The following is a 19,432-nucleotide window of genomic DNA, read 5'->3' on the forward strand; positions in this document are numbered from 1 at the left end:
TCAAGTGGACTGGCACATACGGATATATATAAACATATTTTAGAGTGTAGGTTCACTCATTTTGCTCCGTATTAGTCGCTTGTTGAAATCTCTAAAAGACTAATATTTAGGAACAGAAGGAGTATTTTTGAATTCGTGTCATACATGCATGGGTTGGAAAAATAGATGCACTATACTTATTGGATTGTTGTTGTGTTCGTGTGTGGGTCTCTCTCTCTCTCTCTCTCTCTCTCTCTCTGTGTGTGTGCGTGTGTGGTCATATGCTTGATACATAAAAAGTTTTCTCACCTCCATATTGTTCATCTTTTAAATTTGAATTTGGATTGAAAAACTTACCAGGGATACCATGAAATGTGAAATCCACGTTGAGATCACTATATCACAAACTCACTCTAATTCAACAACTCGTCATAAATCAATTACCATGTTGAGATTAGTATTTGCAAGGAAAATACGGGCATTGTAATACACATAGATTCGTTCGGCAATTTAAAAGGTTCCTTTCGTATTCTCAAATGGTAAGACCCAACGGCGTACCAGCCAGACCTTGGCTCGTGTTGATCCTAAGAAAATAAAAAATAAAAACAGGGCTCGTGTCCTTTTGGTGGCGTGCATGGTATGCACATTAGGCAACCCCAACCAGTCGAGCCTCTGCGTTTCGAGTCGAAATATCTGGCAGCCAGAATTCCAGCCCTAGGAAATTCCCCTCATGTCCCCGGTCCATAATGACTACCGATGAACAACGGAGGGATGCTTTAGTAACTAGACAACGTTACCTACCGTGCCGAGCACGGTTCAATTCCCTCGGTCACCACTTGCCAAGGTCACCTGTCAACTGCATTGCCTAGTACTACTACTACTACACCAGGATGAGCATAGAATTGAGCCCGTTTGTTCGTGCCTAGTACTTGAGTTAATATATCAGGCAATGCACTGCTACAGAGGGATTATCCTTTTGCTCTGCATATATAACTTGTCTGAAGTCTAACTAAGCAAAATGTTTGACCAAATCCTTTCTTAAGAAATACAACAGGACAGATGTATGGCTTGAAAATTTATTGCATGATGCAGATTATGATATTGTTTCGAATCCTGGATCTTAAATTTCAAAAAATCCAAAAGTGACCATAAATTCTTGAAACTGAGCATGGTCACGTGATATGGCACAAATATTACTTCGTAATTTTTTTCTTCAATTTGAGACAAGCTGCGTATGACAAGTTGCACAAATGAAGAGCCAAGGTATTTTGGAACAAAGACCTGTCATGTTAAGGCGAACGCTTTCACTATTGAAACCGTGGGCGTTTACATGACGCCACGAGTCCCCCTTCTCATCGGCAGGTGCCGTTCGAGCAAGCGTGTGAGTCGACGGGAGGCGTGCGAGCACACCGCTGTGCCGGCTGACAGGGAGGCGTGCGAGCAGACCACTATGCAGGCTCATGGGGACGCGAGCCCTTTGACCAGGCTCCGCCACCCACCTTCGTCCCAACTGCTCCCACTTTTAATGTCGCCGGCGCCGCAGTTTAAAATCAACCCCGCACTACCCGGTATCGCTATAATCTTCGCTCTTCCCCTCTGATTCTCCTGTCGTCTACCTCCAACCAGCCTGACCTAAACGTACGCCATGCCGCATCACGATGGTCTGCGCTTAGTCTTCCAGTTTCCTGAGGAAGACACCCAGCCGGAGTCTCAAGAACATAAGGCGCTTTGGGACGAGCTTGAACTGGCCTTGCGGGAAGACGCCGCGCCTGTCCCCGCTCCCGTTCCGGCTCCCGTCGCCCCGACTGCGCCAGCGCCCATCCCCGTGGCATTGATGGGCTGGGAGCCGCACATTGTCGCCGAGCTTGATGCCACGGGGTTCCACGAGGTCCCCGCTGACCTTCACGCACCCGTGCACCTGCCAGCGCATGCGCCTGCGCGTGCACTGATGCGCACGCCCGTGCCGGTGCCCGTGCACCTACCAGTGCATGCGCCTGCGCGTGCACTGACGTGCGCGCCTATGTCGGTGCCCATGCACACGAATGTCTTCACCGCGGTGTTGACAGTGCCTGTCCCCGCGCGGGTGCCAGTGCCCCCCTCAGCGGCATGGATGGCCGCCGTCGACCGCTTCCTAGCACCAATGCCAGTCGCCTCCTCCCGCCAGTTGACTTGCTCCGAAGTCCAGAACATTTTGGCCTTCCTTGAAGCTAGGCCAACGTCCAGGAGTACGCCAACAACGGCGCAAGGCGCCGCCGTCGCCGTTGGTTAGTGGCCCGATGACACACAGAGCACGGCAGAGGAGCCGCTTCCCACCGCAAGACGCCGCCGCCGCCGCCGCGTAATCTAAATTTGCCATGAAAAATGTTCGGATTGCCATGCTTAAAATCCGAACGTTTATCATTTCCGTTTATTTTAGATCGATCGTCATATAATTTAAAGTCAGAGTCAGACTGAACGAAATCTATGGTTTGATCGATTGAATGTTCTGCTAGAGCCGTATCATCAAGCCACATGTATTCCTTGTCATCCAACGACCTAGACTGCTTCAATGTCGAGCGCTCAACACGTTTAGCGTGCAGTTAATTTCATGCCAAAAATAGTGCTAATCACATAATAACACGCAAAGAATATCCTACTTAATATCCGCATGCACTTAATGTACTTCCAAATTAACGTGCATTGCACGTACACACTGACTAGTGCTGCTAGCACGTGAAACTGGTGCCGTAACTTGTGAACGCGTCCAGATATGGTCAACGGCAACATCGCCTGCGAGTTCTTCGTGTTTGCACGTGCGTCTAAACGCAGAAGGGGAGGAGAAAGAGAGAGAGAGAGCGCACATGGAACCCACCAGTAAGTGAAGGCGAATAATACTAAAAATAATATTATATGTTATCAATTAAATAGGCTATGGTAATATAAAAACATTATGTGAACAAAGGGAGGTACAACAAACATTGCTGTTCTACGTATGTTGCCTATTGACGTGCGGCTTGAAGGCCCTGGTCGCATGTTCCATCCTCGTCCTTTATTTTTCAATTTGTATATGGGTCCAAATTTGTTTCATGACATGAGGGGCCCTCGGTGTGTAGTTTCTAGCACTTTAATTTGTGGGTCAAAATTTGTTCCATTCCAAGTGGACTATGGTGTGTAGTTTGTAGCTTATTTATAATAATTAAAGAGAACAACAGAGTTTTTTGCAATAATACCATGCTGCGACGTTGAAGGCGAGAAAGGATGTGCGAGAGAGCGATGACCGAGCTAGAGGGAAATCAACTAGGGGAGTTGCGGGGGTTGCAATGGTGTTTCGAGTAGTTGTGGGATGAATGCTATGAAAATATAATCTAAACCGACCGGAATAAATGCCTACACAAATTAATCCAAGGTTGGAGTGCCCCTCGCAATGTAAATAGCTCCGGCTTTGCGAGGGATGGAGAGGTAGCTTCAATGTGTGGAAGATACGGCGTGAGAAAGCGAGGTCAATCGAGAGACATATAGATAGAGAGACAAAGTGAGTGTGGTCCGACATTCATTGAACAAATATATATGCTATGGAGAGATATTGTCCGATAGAGCTTTTAGCAAGGGTGAGGGCTATCAGATAGAGCTTGAGAGATGATCCAGTCACAGACGTGTAGATATATTTTGTGCGTGGGAGGAAGCAAGGTCAATCGATCACATAGGGTCGTCGTGTGATCGAAAGAGTGAGACGGGTTGGAGAGAGTGACCTAGATAGACAATGTGCGTGAGAGAGTATATAATGTGAATAAGTCGAATTGGGCTCAAACATGGTGATATATCGTTTTTGTCCGAGAAAGAGCGAGGTCAATCGAGACATACAAAGAGAGAGAGAGAGAGAGAGAGAGAGAGAGAGAGAGAGAGAGGGAGGGAGAGAGAGAGAGCGTGGCCCGCCATGAGGTCAAAAGAGTGGGGGCGGCTTTGATGGACTGACCTCGATAGACAATCTGCGTGAGAGAGTATAGAGTGTGTCGATCGAGGCCCGCACAGGGAGATATATCATTTGTGTGTGAAAGAAAACGAGGTTAAACGAGACTCAGATAAAGAGAGCGAGATTGAGCGAGTGTGGCCCACCGTGTGGAAGAAAGAGTGAGACAGTCTCGAGGGATTGACCTAGATAGACAACGTGCGTGCGTGGGCATGAGAGGTTGGGAGGCTAGATAGGCAATGCATGTATTTAGCGCGAGAGGGTGAGAGGGAGAGGGAGAGAGAGAGAGCTCGGCATGGGGTGCAATGGCGGGTGTGTGAGGTAAATACATTTCGTAACAGAGTGGAAAAAGGGGGTTGTGTAGTTGAGAGAGTTAGAGATCAAAACATGGAGAGAAAGAATGGATGTGTGTTTGAAACCGATGGCTTCCTAAGGTGGTTATGAGAGGAAGATTGACCAATACAGGAAGTATGTAGCGTGTGTGCGGGGGGGGGGGGGGCTAAAGACAACATTTGAATGTAGATAGTACGAGACTTAATATTGATGTTTCAATTCGGTGTACATTGTAAGATTTGAACTGAGGACCATGCATATGGGTAATTATTTTGAATTCGTGCCATACTAGGTTTCAAAAAGTTGACATTGACTCGATTTGTTGTGCTATTTTGTAGGTCATATGTTTGAATACATCCAAAAGTTTTCTCACTACCATGGTGTTCATCATATACATATGAATTTGTATTAAAAAAAGTAGCGTGGACACAGTGAAATGCGAAATCCACATTAGAATTGGAGATCGCTATGTGACACACACTCTAATTCAAATAACTAATTATGTGACACACACTCTAATCCACGTTAGCGTGGATACCGTTTTGATTTTTTTTTCAAATAACTCCTCATTAATTATTTTATAGTATCTCGTTTTGAATGACTAATTATTGCAAGGAAAACACGGGCATGGTAATACATACTGATTCGTTTGTAAATGAAAGAAGATTCGTTTGCATTCTCAAATGTAGGCGCACCAGGCAGACCAGGGCCGTGTCGTGGTGGTGGCGTGTGTCGGACGAACGCTTAGCACCCAGCCACCCATCCCCCTCCCTCCCTTTGTCGGTGTCAAAACCGGCGGATCTCGGGTAGGGGGTCCCGAACTGTGCGTCTAAGGTCGATGGTTGCAGGAGATAGGGGACACGATGTTTACCCAAGTTCGGGCCCTCTCTATGGAGGTAATACCCTACTTCCTGCTTGATTGATATTGATGAATATGAGTATTACAAGAGTTGATCTACCACGAGATCGTAATGGCTAAACCCTAGAAGCCTAGCATGTATGACTATGGTAATGAGTATATCCTTTCCGGACTACGCCCTCCGGTTTATATAGACACCGGAGGGATCTAGGGTTACATAGGGTCGGTTACATAAGAAGGAATCTTCATAGTTGGTCGTCAAGCTTGCCTTCCACGCCAAGGAGAGTCCAATCCGGACACATGTACAGTCTTCGGCATTCATGTCTTTACAGCCCATCAGTCCGGCCCATTGATAATAGGCCGGACGCCCGAGGACCCCTTAGTCCAGGACTCCCTCAGTAGCCCCCAAACCAGTCTTCATTAGCTAGGTGTTCGGCACACAAATTGTCTTCGGCATTGCAAGGCGGGTTCCTTCTCCAAGTAATGTATTCGGCCGTTGATTCAATATCGCTCCCCTCGGCTTCCGCGTGTTGAATAATTCGTCTTCCACGTGTCGAGCGAATGTGGAAGGTCAGGGTATTTTTTGCGAATAACACCCCGTCCATGTAAGGAAGAGCGCCTAGTTAAAGAGATTGGATCTAAGATCCATTCAGCACCACAGAGAGAAAATCCCTGGAGACTGCTAGGAGAAACCATTCCAGCATGGCTAGCGTTCCCAACTCCTCCTCCCATTCCGGCCCAGAGAGGGGTGAGTGGGAGAGGTGTTCTGTGTCCCATAGTCAATTAGCGAAGCTGCAAACGTAGGGATTTCTTCCCCCCGCAGCTCTGGTCCCCGTTCGAGCGGGGCTTCCCCAATCCGTCCGGGGGGGGAGCGGCTGTGTGTCGTTCCCTATCTGTTAAGAGGCGTCAGATTTCCAATCCATCCGTTCCTCCGAGGGCTTCTGGAATACTATGGCCTCCAGCTGCACAACTTCACCCATGCCTCCATTCTGCACATTGCAGGTTATGTCGCTTTATGTGAATTATTCCTGGGCATTGAGGCCCATTTTGAGCTGTGGAGGAAGTTGTTCTGTCTCGTCCCGCGTAATCACGAGGGGTCAATATTCGAAGTGGGCGGAGCCGAAGTATAGCGCATCGCCGGTACCGGATATCTGTCCGGCACACCAAGGAAGGCATCTGAAGAATGGCCTTACGAATGGTTCTATATTGAGGACGTTGCGCTTCCCGACCCAATTTGAAAGGGTCTTCCTGAATTTGTGAGCATTCCACTGAAGAAGATGACAGCGCGGAAATTCGCCAGCTTATGAGCAAGATAAAGACGCTCGCTCACTCCGGACTCACAATAGTTGAAGTTATGGCGACCTCCATAGTACGAGGGGTTCAGCCGCTTCAATATAGAGGGCTTCCAATGTGGCACTATAATGGAGAGCATGACGCCTCCCGTTGCGGCCGGAAAGGTCCAGATACCCCTGCCGCCCTAGCCAAGATATTGGCCGAGCTGTTTAAAGGGGAGGAAGAGGAATTTCTTCGCATTAAGCGCAGAGATGGGTATTCCATGTATGATCCCCCTAGTTGGGTAAGCTCCAACCCCTCTGTTTTACTCATTCCACCTCCGGATTACCTTTGATAAATTCCTAATCCGCTTGTTATGATAGCACTGGCGAAAGGTCACCGAAGGGCTTCATAGTCCCGCCCCACAGCCGGAGAACCACAACCGGGAGCTTGATCCCGGGTTTGAAGAGGATCCGAATATATTCGTGGTGCTCGCGGAGGGAGTGTTTTACCAGACGAGCTATGATGGCAGAGAAGTAGCCATCATCGCCGACTACCCTGGCCTTCTTCCTGCTTCACGTGTGAGTAATCAAGAGACGCCTCCTCTAAAAGAGTGTTCCTATTCTGCCTCACCCACCGCACTGTCTCGTGCTCCATAGGGGAGGCGTTCAGTGATTCCGAAGAGATCGGTTCCTGGGCCGGGCGAGCCTTCGAAGAGGAAGGCCGATGAGGACACAGCCAGGCCTTCGAAGAGGTATGGATTTATAAATATGTTTTTCCGCGGCCGCATCCAACTGTGACCTGTGCGTTTATCTTGTTACAGGAAAAGGGTTCGCCGAATCGTGTCCGGGGGCCCGGCCGGTCGTGCTTCTGACAACCGGAATTTAGATCCTGTCGGAGAGACGGGAGCCGGTGTGGGAACAATGCCGGACTATCCTTTGGCAAAGGGTTCGGAAGAAATGTCCGTTACCAACTCGGAAGTAGAGAGCGCCATGAATCATCGGCGCTGCAGGGCTGTCTTACGAGACCCCAAGTTCTCGGAAGAGGCCTTCAATGCCTTCAGCTCGGGTGACGCATACATCCAAGCTGCTCGAGATGGGCTTAGAAAAGCCACGAAGCAATATTTGATAGATGTGCAGGTAAGTTTTTCTTTGTCCGAAAAGGATAACCATATGTCCGAAAAGGATCGTTGTATAACTAGGTCCTTACATGGAAGAATGTCCTGCTAACCCAAGAGTTAGAGCGGTGTCGAACACAGCTAAATGTTGCTACCGCCGAACTGCAAAAGTCCAAGGAGGCATCCTCTGTTAATATTCCCCTCCATCGAGGAATTATAACTATATACCAGCTGTGATAATTATTGTTGTTGACCTCATAATTGGATCGTCAAATCAACTCGAAGGGAAGTTGAAAATTGCTCCAGTGGGAGGGAGAGAAGCAAAAAGGCTACATGCCGCAGGTGAGCGTGTTCTGGCCCAAGTCAGAGGGGAGAAAAACAAGCTCCAGGATGCAAACACTGCATTGGGCGAAGAACTAAAAGATGTGCGGGCCCAGCTTGCCGACGCCGTGAAGGAGAATAAAAAGCTACGGGGTGGCATATTCAGTATGTGGCCGAACTGACCTTATAGTAATTCGGAGATAAATGGAACTGATATAGTTATGATTGCAGGTATATTGACGGGCCGTCCTGAAGAGGAGGTGTCCGGATCAGCAAGTGATCTGCGGCAAAGGCTGTCGCAAGTGCACGAGCAGGCTCGGCTGGCAATGAGGAGTGTTGCCAAGGCCCTATGACCATCCGCCTCCCCTCCAGGAAGTATGGAGGAGCTTGTAGAGCTGTTTAAAGGAGCGCGGCGGCATGTCCGACGATGGAAGATATCGGCCTGCCAAGAGGGTGCGCGAGAGGCCTGAGCCATGGTGAAGACGCGGTATACCAAGCTGGATCCTAATCACATGGCTCGCGTTGGACCGCTAGGGTCGAATGGGGAAGAAATTCCCGTTAGTTTAGTATATGACCAAGTATAGGTAGCCGCCAAATATTCCCAACAGGATTGTAAGTTGGACTGCCCGTCGGACAGTATAGAGGAGGAAGTGTTTGAGTCCAAGTGACTATGTACTTTCCCTACCATGTTGAACTCTAGCTGAATTGTATAGCATTTTTCATGGCAGACCTTTTCACTTCAACCTCCACACTCGAGGGTGCGGAGTGTTTCCGAATACCGTCGCGGCCGAGTAGACCGGGGTATGCATGGAAAACGAGGCGTAGGGGTCATAGTTGCTTGAACAGACAAGTTGTATTCGGCTAGTTATGTTATAGTACATAGAGATTGTAAGAAACATCTTCCAGGGAGAATAGTTCCGTTAAGGGTTCCTTTCCCTGGGTGTGCATGCATTAATGTACATGTCCGAATTGTGATGGGAAAATCACAGTGTATGTAACTTTTGGGGGTTCGCCATGGAGTGCATGCAAAAAACATCTTTAATTCACCGACCGAATATTCCCTTAAGAACGCTAGCTTTCGGCTTCACCCAGTCTGAGGTACACATCCGGATGACCCGGCAGTAACAATCGCAGATGTGCTCCCTTTATGCCCTAGCCGAACTAACCGGAACGTAGGGCATAAGCACAGGAGCTAGGCAACCCAGCTTGGCCAAAACTTAAGTCATACCGATGCATATAATGGCAAAGAAAAGGTACATATGCAAGAAAACGCATATGTGAAGAGCTTGATGCTCAAATAATAGTGAAAAGCTTCTATCCAAGAAGCCCCCAGGTATAATGGACGTACATATTTGAAGATGTATACGTCAGCGGTGTACGGTCTAGCCGTATGAGAGCTTTAAGGTGAAAAGATAAAAGCGGAAAGGAGAGAAAAAATAATGGAAACTACAGGGGAGAAGGAGACGAACAAATAATCCGGCGCTAGGCATAGAATCTTCGGAGTCTGGCCGTGTTCCAGGGGTTCGGCTCTAGGCGATTGTCTGATGCATCACGAAGACGGTACGCACCTCCGGTAAGAACTTCATCAATTATGAAGGGACCCTCCCATCAGGGCTTGAGTTTGTCCTTTTTCTTCTCCGGCAGGCGTAGAACGAGTTCGCCAACGTTGTAAGTCTTGGCCCGTACTTCTCTGCCTTGATATCTTCGAGCCTGCTGTTGGTAAAATGCTGAACGGGCTTTGGCGATGTTGCGCTCCTCCTCCAGGGCATCTAGGCTGTCCTGCCGATCTAGCTTGGCTTCTCTCTCTTCGTACATAGGCACTCGAGGCGAGTCATGAATAATATCGCAGGGCAACACAGCCTCTGTGCCATACACCATGAAGAAAGGTGTGTATCCGGTAGTACGGTTGGGCGTGGTCCGTAGCCCCCAGAGTACAGAGTCGAGCTCCTCAACCCAGTGTTTGTCAGATTATTTCAAAGATCGCACTAGCCGGGGTTTGACCGTTGGCTCGTTCGACTTGACCGTTTGTTTGTGGGTGGTAGGCGGAGGCGTAATCGAGCTTAATGCCCAGATTAGCACACCAGATTTTTACCTCGTCTGCTGTGAAATTGGAGCCGTTATCGGTGATGATGTTGTGTGGGACACCGTAACGATGCACAACATCGGATATGAATGTTATCACCGGCCCGGACTCGGCCGTTTTGACTGGTTTAGCCTCTATCCATTTGGTGAATTTGTCCACCATGACCAGCAGATATTTTTTCTAATGGATTCCCCCTTTAAGGGGTCCAACCATGTCCAGTCCCCAGACCGCAAAAGGCCAGGTGATGGGGATTGTTTGTAAGGCAGTTGTGGGCATATGGCTTTGGTTGGCGAAGAGTTGGCATCCGACGCAGAGTTGGACAAGGTCCTGTGCGTCTGCTCGGGCCGTCGGCCAATAGAACCCTATATGGAAGGCCTTGCTAACAAGGGCCCGGGCTGTGGCGTGGTGTCCGCCTAGACCAGCATGAATTTCCTCCAAAAGCTGCCGCCCCTCTTCTTTGGAGATACATCTTTGAAGTACTCTGGTAGTACTTTTCTTGTAGAGCTCTCCGTCGTGAACCTTGTAGGCCTTCGAACGCCGGACAATGCGTCGAGCCTCATTCTGGTTTTGGGGAGATCCTTCCCATTAATGTAGGCCAAGAAGGGTTCGGTCCATGGGGCAATGACTGCCATGATGAGATGGGCCGATGGTGTAATTTCGGTGGCCGAGCCCCCGATGATATCGGTGTGTTCGAAATCCGGAGTTGTGTTCGGATCTGGACTATTGTTGCCGCCCTCCCCTTGCCACACCACGGATGGCTTGAGAAGCCTTTCGAGGAAGATGTTCGGTGGGACGGGGTCGCGCTTCGCACCAATGCGTGCGAGGATGTCCGTCGCCTGGTTACTTTCTCAGGCGACGTGATGAAATTCAAGCCCCTCGAACCGAGCCGACATTTTTAAGGCAGCATTACGATAAGCTGCCACCTTTGGATCTTTGGCATCAAAGTCTCCGTTTATTTGAGATATTGCGAGCTTCGAGTCCCCGCGCACCTCCAGGCGTTGTATGCCCATGGATATGGCCATCCGAAGACCATGCAATAGGGCCTCATATTCGGCTGCGTTGTTGGAGTCTGTGTATAGTATTTGGAGTACATACTGGACGACATCTCCAGTGGGGGATGTTAACACGACTCCCGCTCCTAGCCCCGCCAGCATTCTGGAGCCGTCAAAATACATAACCCAATTGGAATATGCGCCGTACTCTTTAGGGAGTTCGGCCTCTGTCCATTCGGTGACGAAGTCAGCTAGTACTTGGGATTTGATGGCTCGACGTGGCTTGTATGGTATGTCAAATGGAAGTAGCTCTATGGCCAATTTGGCTTTCCGTCCCGTGGCATCACGGTTGTTTATTATGTCATTGAGCGGGACTTCAGAAGCCACCATGATTGAACACTCCTGGAAGTAGTGTCGTAGCTTTCGGGATGCCATGAAGACCGCGTATGCTATCTTTTGATAGTGGGGGTACCGGGATTTGCATGGTGTGAGCATAGTAGATACGTAGTATATTGGTTTTTGAAGTGGGAATTTGTGTCCGTCCTGTTCTCGTTCGACGACGAGCACGGCGCTCACCACCTGATGTGTTGCCGATATGTATAGCAACATGGGTTCGCCAGCGTTTGGTGCGGCTAGGATTGGGTTGCTTGCTAGGAGGGCCTTTATTTCCTCCACTCCGGCAGTCGCCGCGTTTGTCCATTCGGAGTTATCGGTGTGCCGTAAGAGGCGATAGAGTGGCAGTGCCTTTTCTCCTAATCTGGAGATAAAGCGACTTAACGCTGCCACGCAACCAGCTAGCTTTTGGACTTGTTTGAGGTCTGTTGGGGTAGCCAACTGCGACAGGGCTCGGATTTTAGCTGGGTTTGCCTCTATCCCTCTATTGGAGACGATGAAGCCCAGCAATTTTCCAGCGGGGACGCCGAAGACACACTTTTTCGGGTTGAGTTTAATGTCATACGCACGGAGGTTGTCGAATGTAAGACGTAAGTCGTCTATTAGTGTTTAGATGTGCCTAGATTTGATGACGCCATCATTGACATAAGCTTCTACCGTCTTGCCGATCTGCTTCTCCAGGCATGTTTGAATCATGCGTTGGTATGTGGTGCTGGCATTCTTGATCCCGAAGGGCATGGTGTTGAAGCAAAATGGCCCATATGGGGTAATAAATGCTGTTGCAGCTTGATCGGACTCCTTCATTTTGATTTGATGGTATCCAGAATATGCATCGAGGAAGCACCGTGAATCGTGTCCTGCGGTGGCATCAATGATTTGATCAATGCGGGGGAGGGGGAAGGGATCCTTAGGGCAAGCCTTGTTGAGGTCTTTGAAATCGACACACAGGCGCCATGATTTGTCCTTCTTTGGTACCATCACTAGGTTTGCCAGCCAGTCCGGATGTTTGATTTCTCTAATGAATCCAGCTTCGATAAGCTTGGCCAGCTCGTCCCCCATGGCTTGTTGCTTGGGTTCGGAAAAATGTCGCAATGTTTGCTTGACCGGTTTAAATCCTTTTAATATATTGAGGCTATGTTCGGCCATCTTGCGTGGGATCCCTGGCATATCTGAAGGGTGCCAGGCAAATATGTCCCAGTTCTCGCGCAGGGATTCTCCTAGTGCGGCCTCAACTGTTGGGTTCAGTTGCGCTCCGATAGATGTTGTCTTCTTGGGGTCCGTTGGGTGGACCTGGAATTCTTCTACTGGTTTGAAGGAGGTGGATTTGGGGCGTTTGTCGAGGATCACATCGTCCCTGTCCACCGTGGAGCGTAGTGCGGTTAATTCTTCGGCCGCTAGGGCTTCGGATAGCGCCTCAAGGTCAAGGGATGCAGTTTTGTTTTCAGCACGGAGTGCTATGTCCGGATCACTGACGAGAGTGATTATACCGTTTGGTCCGGGCATTTTTAGCTTCATATACCCGTAATGAGGTATAGCTTGGAAGCGTGTAAAGGCATCCCGCCCCAACAGGGCGTGGTATCCGCTGCTGAAAGGGGCCACTTGGAAAGTGATTTCTTCCGACTGATAATGCTCCGGTGTGCCGAATACCATGTCTGGTGTGATTTTGCCCGCGCATCGCGCCTCCCGACTAGGAATGATTCCTCGGAAGGTTGTGCTACTTTGCTTGATGCGGCTCCTATATATTTCCATTTTTTGGAGCGTGTCCTCATAAATGAGGTTTAGTCCGCTGCCGCCGTCCATGAGGACCTTAGTAAGTCAAAACCCGTCCACGATGGGACTGAGGACTAATGCGGCTGGCACTCGAACTGTCCTGTACTTTGGTTCCTCACCGACATTAAATGTTATAGCCGTGTCGTTCCAAGGGTTTATTGCAGCGATTTGGCAGACTTCGGCGAGGTCGCGAAGTGCCCTTTTGCGCTTGTTGTTTGAAGCGAATGTCTCGAAGACCGTCAGTACTCTTGTGTCGTCGTTTTCTGGAGGGTGCTGTTCCGGGGTGTTCTTGATAAGGATGTCCTCGTCACTCTTGGCTACCTGCCGGAGTATCCAACATGCTCTAAGGCCGTGGGTTGCCACGGTATCTGGCGACGTGTGTATTTTGCATGGGCCATCAAGCCATCCCTCCAGAATGGTGTCGTGCCTCGTAATGGGTTTATGTTTCTTGACTATTGGACTGGGCGTGCCACGGGGGTGCGCCCTCTTCGCCTATAGGAGGAGTTGAGTTGGGACCGACGGTTCCCAGCAAGCCGCCTGAGTTTTCTAGGCGCTTTCCATCGCGCTATACTTTTGTACGATGCTTGCTAGGTCAGCAAACTTCGATATGCGGCGGCGATTGATGGTGTTAAGGATTCCTACGTCCGTGCAGTTGTTGCAGAACGCTAATATCGCGTCCTCGTCGCGGCAATCTTTTACCTTGTCTTTGACAAGGAGGAATCTGACCGAGAAGTGGTGGACCGTTTCCTAAGACTGTTGTTTGATGCTCATGAGAGCGTCTATGTCCGGGTGGGTGGGTGGAATTAAATCTGAACCCTGACCTGACCGATTATCTGGAGTCTGAAGACCTTCCAGACTCAACAGTCTGGGCTCCAGAGTATCTTCTGATCGTTTAGGACCGCCGTCCGATTCTATGTTTGGAGGGCTGGTCGCATCCTTTCGCTGGCGGGTATCCGGTTTTTTCAGATCGGTGGCTTGGACATGGTCCGTCTTTGATATAGAAGAAGGCTCGCCGTCCTGCTCCTCGACTACCACTATCTGGTGGGTGACCGGTGGAGTTTTAATTTCTCCTTGATCGGTTTTAGGCCCGATCCGATCGTAATCTGTGGCGATTCCTAAAGTGGCGATGCGATCTAGGAGCTCGTTCAAGGACAAAAACTCTGCCGGATCCATCTGCCTGGAGTGTTCGGAGTTGATGCGAAGGGGGTTTCTGATGGCCCGAGAGGTCATCATCGGCTCAACGGCCGACCGGGCGATCATGGTAAAGCCGCCCAGCCGGAGGGTTTGACCTAGGGCCAGGACTCCCCCGGAGGTGATGTTGTCTTTAAGGACAAGGCGAGCCATCGAACCTTTCGTCGATGTCACAGTGGAACTCTCAATGAAAGCACCAATGTCGGTGTCAAAACCGGCGGATCTCGGGTAGGGGGTCCCGAACTGTGCGTCTAAGGTCGATGGTTGCAGGAGACAAGGGACATGATGTTTACCCAGGTTCGGGCCCTCTCTATGGAGGTAATACCCTACTTCCTGCTTGATTGATCTTGATGAATATGAGTATTACGAGAGTTGATCTACCACGAGATCGTAATGGCTAAACCCTAGAAGCCTAGCCTGTATGACTATGGTAATGAGTATATCCTTTCCGGACTACGCCCTCCGGTTTATATAGACACCAGAGGGATCTAGGGTTACATAGGGTCGGTTACATAAGAAGGAATCTTCATAGTTGGTTGCCAAGCTTGCCTTCCACGCCAAGGAGAGTCCAATCTAGACACGGGTACAGTGTTCGGCCTTCATGTCTTCACAGCCCATCAGTACGGCCCATTGATAATAGGCCAGACGCCCGAGGACCCCTTAGTCCAGGACTCCCTCACCCTCCCCCCTCCCCCCCAAAAAAAGGACGAGGACAAAATAAGTTCGCGCTTCCATGTTTCGGATTGGAATATCTGGCGGCCCCAATTCTAGCCCTGCAAAATCTCCCTTCTCCACCGTCCCCTTCCGCGCCCAGATTGCTCAAATCCCTAATTCACCGCCAACCCAAGCAAAGCTTGAATCGCCCCTCGTCTCGTCTCTTTCCCCACCTCTGTGCCGGACGACGACGACGAAGACGACGGTCACGCTTCACCACCGCACAGGGGCTACCTCATCTATGCCCTCGTCCACCGCATCGGGTGGTCCACCGACAATGTCGGCCGCCGCAACCGACGTGCCTCACAGACACCGACTTCCACCGCATCAGGTGCGCTTCACCGACGCCGTCTCCCAGCTCACCGGGGCTACTTCACCGAGCACATCGTCGCGCCTCCGCCCCCCGAGGCCGCTGGGGCTTCACCAACGGTCTCGCCCACCGCATCGTAGCACTCTGCTGCCACTCAAGATCTTCATCCGTGCGCGGCCAACCAACGCCAGCGCATCACCCTCCACGGCTCTGAAGTGACCCGCACTCTAGCTAGGCGAGCATGCCCAAACGCTGACCCGAACTAGGTATCCACACATCACTCTCTTGTGCACCGTTCCGACGATGTTTGGATATCCTTTCACTGCTCTCTTAGCTTACACGCCTATCCAACTCTGACTTTAACTCTTATTTCTTCTGGAGATATCATCTGAAACAAGCAAATATATTTTTTAGCGAAGCATGACGGTGCTACGGGATCTGGTATACATCCTGCACACCCGTATAACCTTGTAAGTATCTGTCCTCCGGTACAACAACAAGGTCGATTCCTCTTATTTGATCAGCCATTCGCCGTGTCAAAAATGCAGAGGGGGGTGCAAGGAGCACAAGGCCTGCACATCCAAGCAAGTGGTAACATGGACTTGTACATGGAACATCCCAAGCGCAAGCAGAGCTGCAGTGAGCCTGTACAACGAGCTAGCGTAAGTCCCTGCATTTCATTTAATTCGTACTGGCATTCGTGTATGATTTGTGTGCAGTGGCGGATCCACGAATTCAAGTTACCAGGGGCGAACATTTAACTTAAAAAATACGAAGGCACTTGCACTCCGGAAATCAACATAACTTGAGAAATGTGAAGCTACATGCACTTTGAAAACCAGCTAATGATCCAAAGTAGTTCAGATTATAAACACTAAATGATGCAAGCACCAAAAAACACAAAATGCAACATGGTGTACAAGGACTACAAACATGGTGTGTACCTGCTTGAATTATTCGTTCTCTGGCTGAAAATATCGAAGTGTAATTGCACCTATAACCAGTGCGCAAACTGCATATCAATATATCTATCCTGCACAATTATGCCAATAGTTTAAAACAACATATTAGAAAATTATTTATGCTACGTTGTCATGATATGGGGACTTTCTGGTAGATGGCCTCGGCGTATCCTCAAGCCATGAAAATGCACTATAATTTGCTTGTCATCAATGCCTACAAATTTCTATGTCTCTCTCAACATAGCAGATCATCATTAGACACTAAATCCTTGAATGGGAGCTTGCAAAATGCTTGCATTAGATGCCTCATTAAACACTATATGTTCATCACCAGGAGCATGTAAAATGTTTGCATCAAATCCTTCATTACCAGTCTGTTCATTAGACACTTCAGGCTCAAGACCAACATGAGCTTGGATGTTTGCACCGGAAACTTGATTAGATTCATCAGATTCAGTCAGTTCAGTATTGATTGGGGGAGTTATAAAATAAGTAGAAATTGGTTTCATTTTCTCATAGATTCCCTACATACAAGCAGTTTTACAACACCGTCAGGTTTAACCATTGGCCAGAAATTGAAGAGTTGAATTAGATATAATCAGGGATGTGATGTACCTGCTCGTTGCGCATGCTACTCTTGCAAGCTGCGACTGTCCGTTTGCGCAAGCTCGATGCCATGCCCGTGCTGCCGCTGCTGCCTCCCACGCAGGCTACACCCAGGGTTGGATCTTCATCTTCTTGTCCTTCCGTTCGCTTGAAGCCCGGTGACCGCCCTCCAACGAGGGCGCGAGGAAGTGCTGTGTCGGTCTGTCCAACGGCGGCTAGGTTAGGAGCGAACCAGAATGGATGCTGGAGCGGATGAATTGGGATTTTTCCTACTGTCGATCGATATGGGAGGCGCTCGTTTGGGCCGCGAGCCTGCTATAGGGCCTGCCTTGCACTTATGTTATTGGCCTATCCAAATTGAAACATTTTTCTTCATTTTTTACATTGCCTGCTCGTGCGTTGGGACGAACAAAACTAGCCTGGGCTAACCTGGACGACTCAAACTAGGTGCACACTTTAGAGCCACCTGAGGCGGCCTCCCATACCAGCCCCTATGGTGGCATCGCCCATTTTTGCGTGTATTATAGGGGTAGTGAAAAATATTCTAGTGGCGCTTTTGATTTACCCACAGAATGGTTGAATTACTTGTTTCTATGAACTGAGTTCGCCAATAATGTGAAGGATGCCAGTCTTTTCATCCTATTGTAGATTGCTTAGATCTCGATATGCCAAAAGTAATCGCATGAAATATACAGTAAAAGCCAGTGTGATGTGTGTGGGTACAACTAGTCTGACTACACGTCCTCATATAACATATCAAGGACGCACCATCTTACCAGATTAACCATTGGACTTACCAATGCAGTGTGGGAAGAAAGAAGTATTGGGACTGCGTATCCAAGCAATTTATGCCATGGACTCCTTCGTACAACCTTGTAAGCGAAAAAGTAGTTGCAGTGTGCCTGTACAAAGAACTAGCGTAAGTTCAGTTACCTGCTTCTCGGAATTTTAGTTAGCCACTTATTGCAAAATTGTTCAGTTATGTTGCTTGGCTTAATTTAGTTTGCTACTGATTACATAATGCCACAGCCTGTTAATCCTATTATAGACTGCACCTATCTATGTGTTTGATACTTACTGTTAAGAATTACCTGTTTGCCTGAACTTAAATAGCTACTTGTTTGTCTAACTGCTTTGCTGCTGCAACAACGGGTTACAATGATGTTAATAACTACTTTTCAGCATCAAATTGAAACTCTTTAATTCCTTGTTTGTTTAACTGGTTTGCTGTTATAACTCCCAGTTGAGATGTTTTGCTAACTTCAACTTTTCTAAATCCAATCGGAACTTTAATGGCAAAACAGGTTAGCCCAAGATCAAAGAGCGAGGTCCCATGGACGTTGTATCATCCCACAGCAGTGGCACCGGACCAATCGTGCATTATGCATTGCCAACTGCTATTGCTCTAGTGGCTAAACTAGTGGTAGAAAGAGATTCTGCTTCTGCACTTAGATATGAGTTGACATGTTGAGGAAGCAAACAGCACAATCAGTAGCAGTACTCAAGACAACCATTAAATATTTGGTGGATTTCAAAACAAAGCAAGCTGAGACTGACCACATTGTTAAGGTCCTGAAGGAAAAAAGGAAATTAAATTCCCACTTGGTAAATCATAGGTGAAATGTTCTTTCCATCGTTGAATAACCTTTGTGTTGTTTGTTCATGTAATCAATCAAACCATTTGTTTTAGAGATCATGTAATAATTGTTTTTTGTTTTTTTGGTTTGTACTTTTTTCCGAGCACAAGTATGTATTAATTGATAAGACTCGGAGACATTTCATTTTGATTGCTGTGCCAGACCTACAAATATGCCAATCGGGCTGAATGTGCATTCAGCAATAATAGTAGTATAGATGGACCATAAGTGGCACGCATCGGAAAGGGCCAAGATGCTGTAGTAGCTTGGCTAAAAAAAGGATGCTGTTGTAGCAAAGAAAAGTACAGCGGCCTGGCTTATGTATGTTAGTTGATATTATTGATCCATATACTCTATAAGTGTTTATATGTCTGTTAGTTCTGTACATTCTTGGTTGATTGACTCGGTATTTGAATCTTGATACATCGCTTGTGTACATATCTAAATGGGAGTACACATTATGCTGCGTGTGACATTTGAGTTGGACATGAGGTGTTCCAAATATTCGAATTCACCTTAAACTGGATTCTAGCTTCTGAATTTGAGTATCGGCATTTGTAAACCATATTCATACATGACAGTGGAATACATCTTTGTCGTCCTTTTGAAGATATATAAAAACACATAGAATGATTTATAAAGATTCGTATAGGAATACAAAATGGATTCGAATTTAGTTGCCAGGGTAAACATGGATGCTTATTGTCCCAAAATTCGAAAGAAGCGGCAAAATCTCCACTCCCACGTCGGCTGCCCGAAGCCAAGTGTTTGGGAGATGGAAATTACTGTCTACCCATTACACGGCAATCCATCGGCCCGATTTCCACTGCTCTAAATAGGGGTAGGATAGTAACTTCAATTAGACGTGAGACGACCGCCTCTGAGCCCATTCGGACACGGTGCGTGCCAAACATGGGCGGCAAAACACATTTGATTCAAGCTCGTCC

The 19,432-nt window shown here is 48.4% G+C and overlaps 1 pseudogene; it reads right to left on the reverse strand.

Moving 5' to 3' along the window:
* Nucleotides 1-19,432, reverse strand: part of LOC141022954 (protein FAR-RED IMPAIRED RESPONSE 1-like) — a 63,980-nt pseudogene that overhangs the window by 27,028 nt on the left and 17,520 nt on the right.

The sequence above is a fragment of the Aegilops tauschii genome, chromosome 5, assembly GCF_002575655.3.
Source record: "Aegilops tauschii subsp. strangulata cultivar AL8/78 chromosome 5, Aet v6.0, whole genome shotgun sequence".
In the NCBI taxonomy this organism is placed as follows: Eukaryota; Viridiplantae; Streptophyta; class Magnoliopsida; order Poales; family Poaceae; genus Aegilops; species Aegilops tauschii.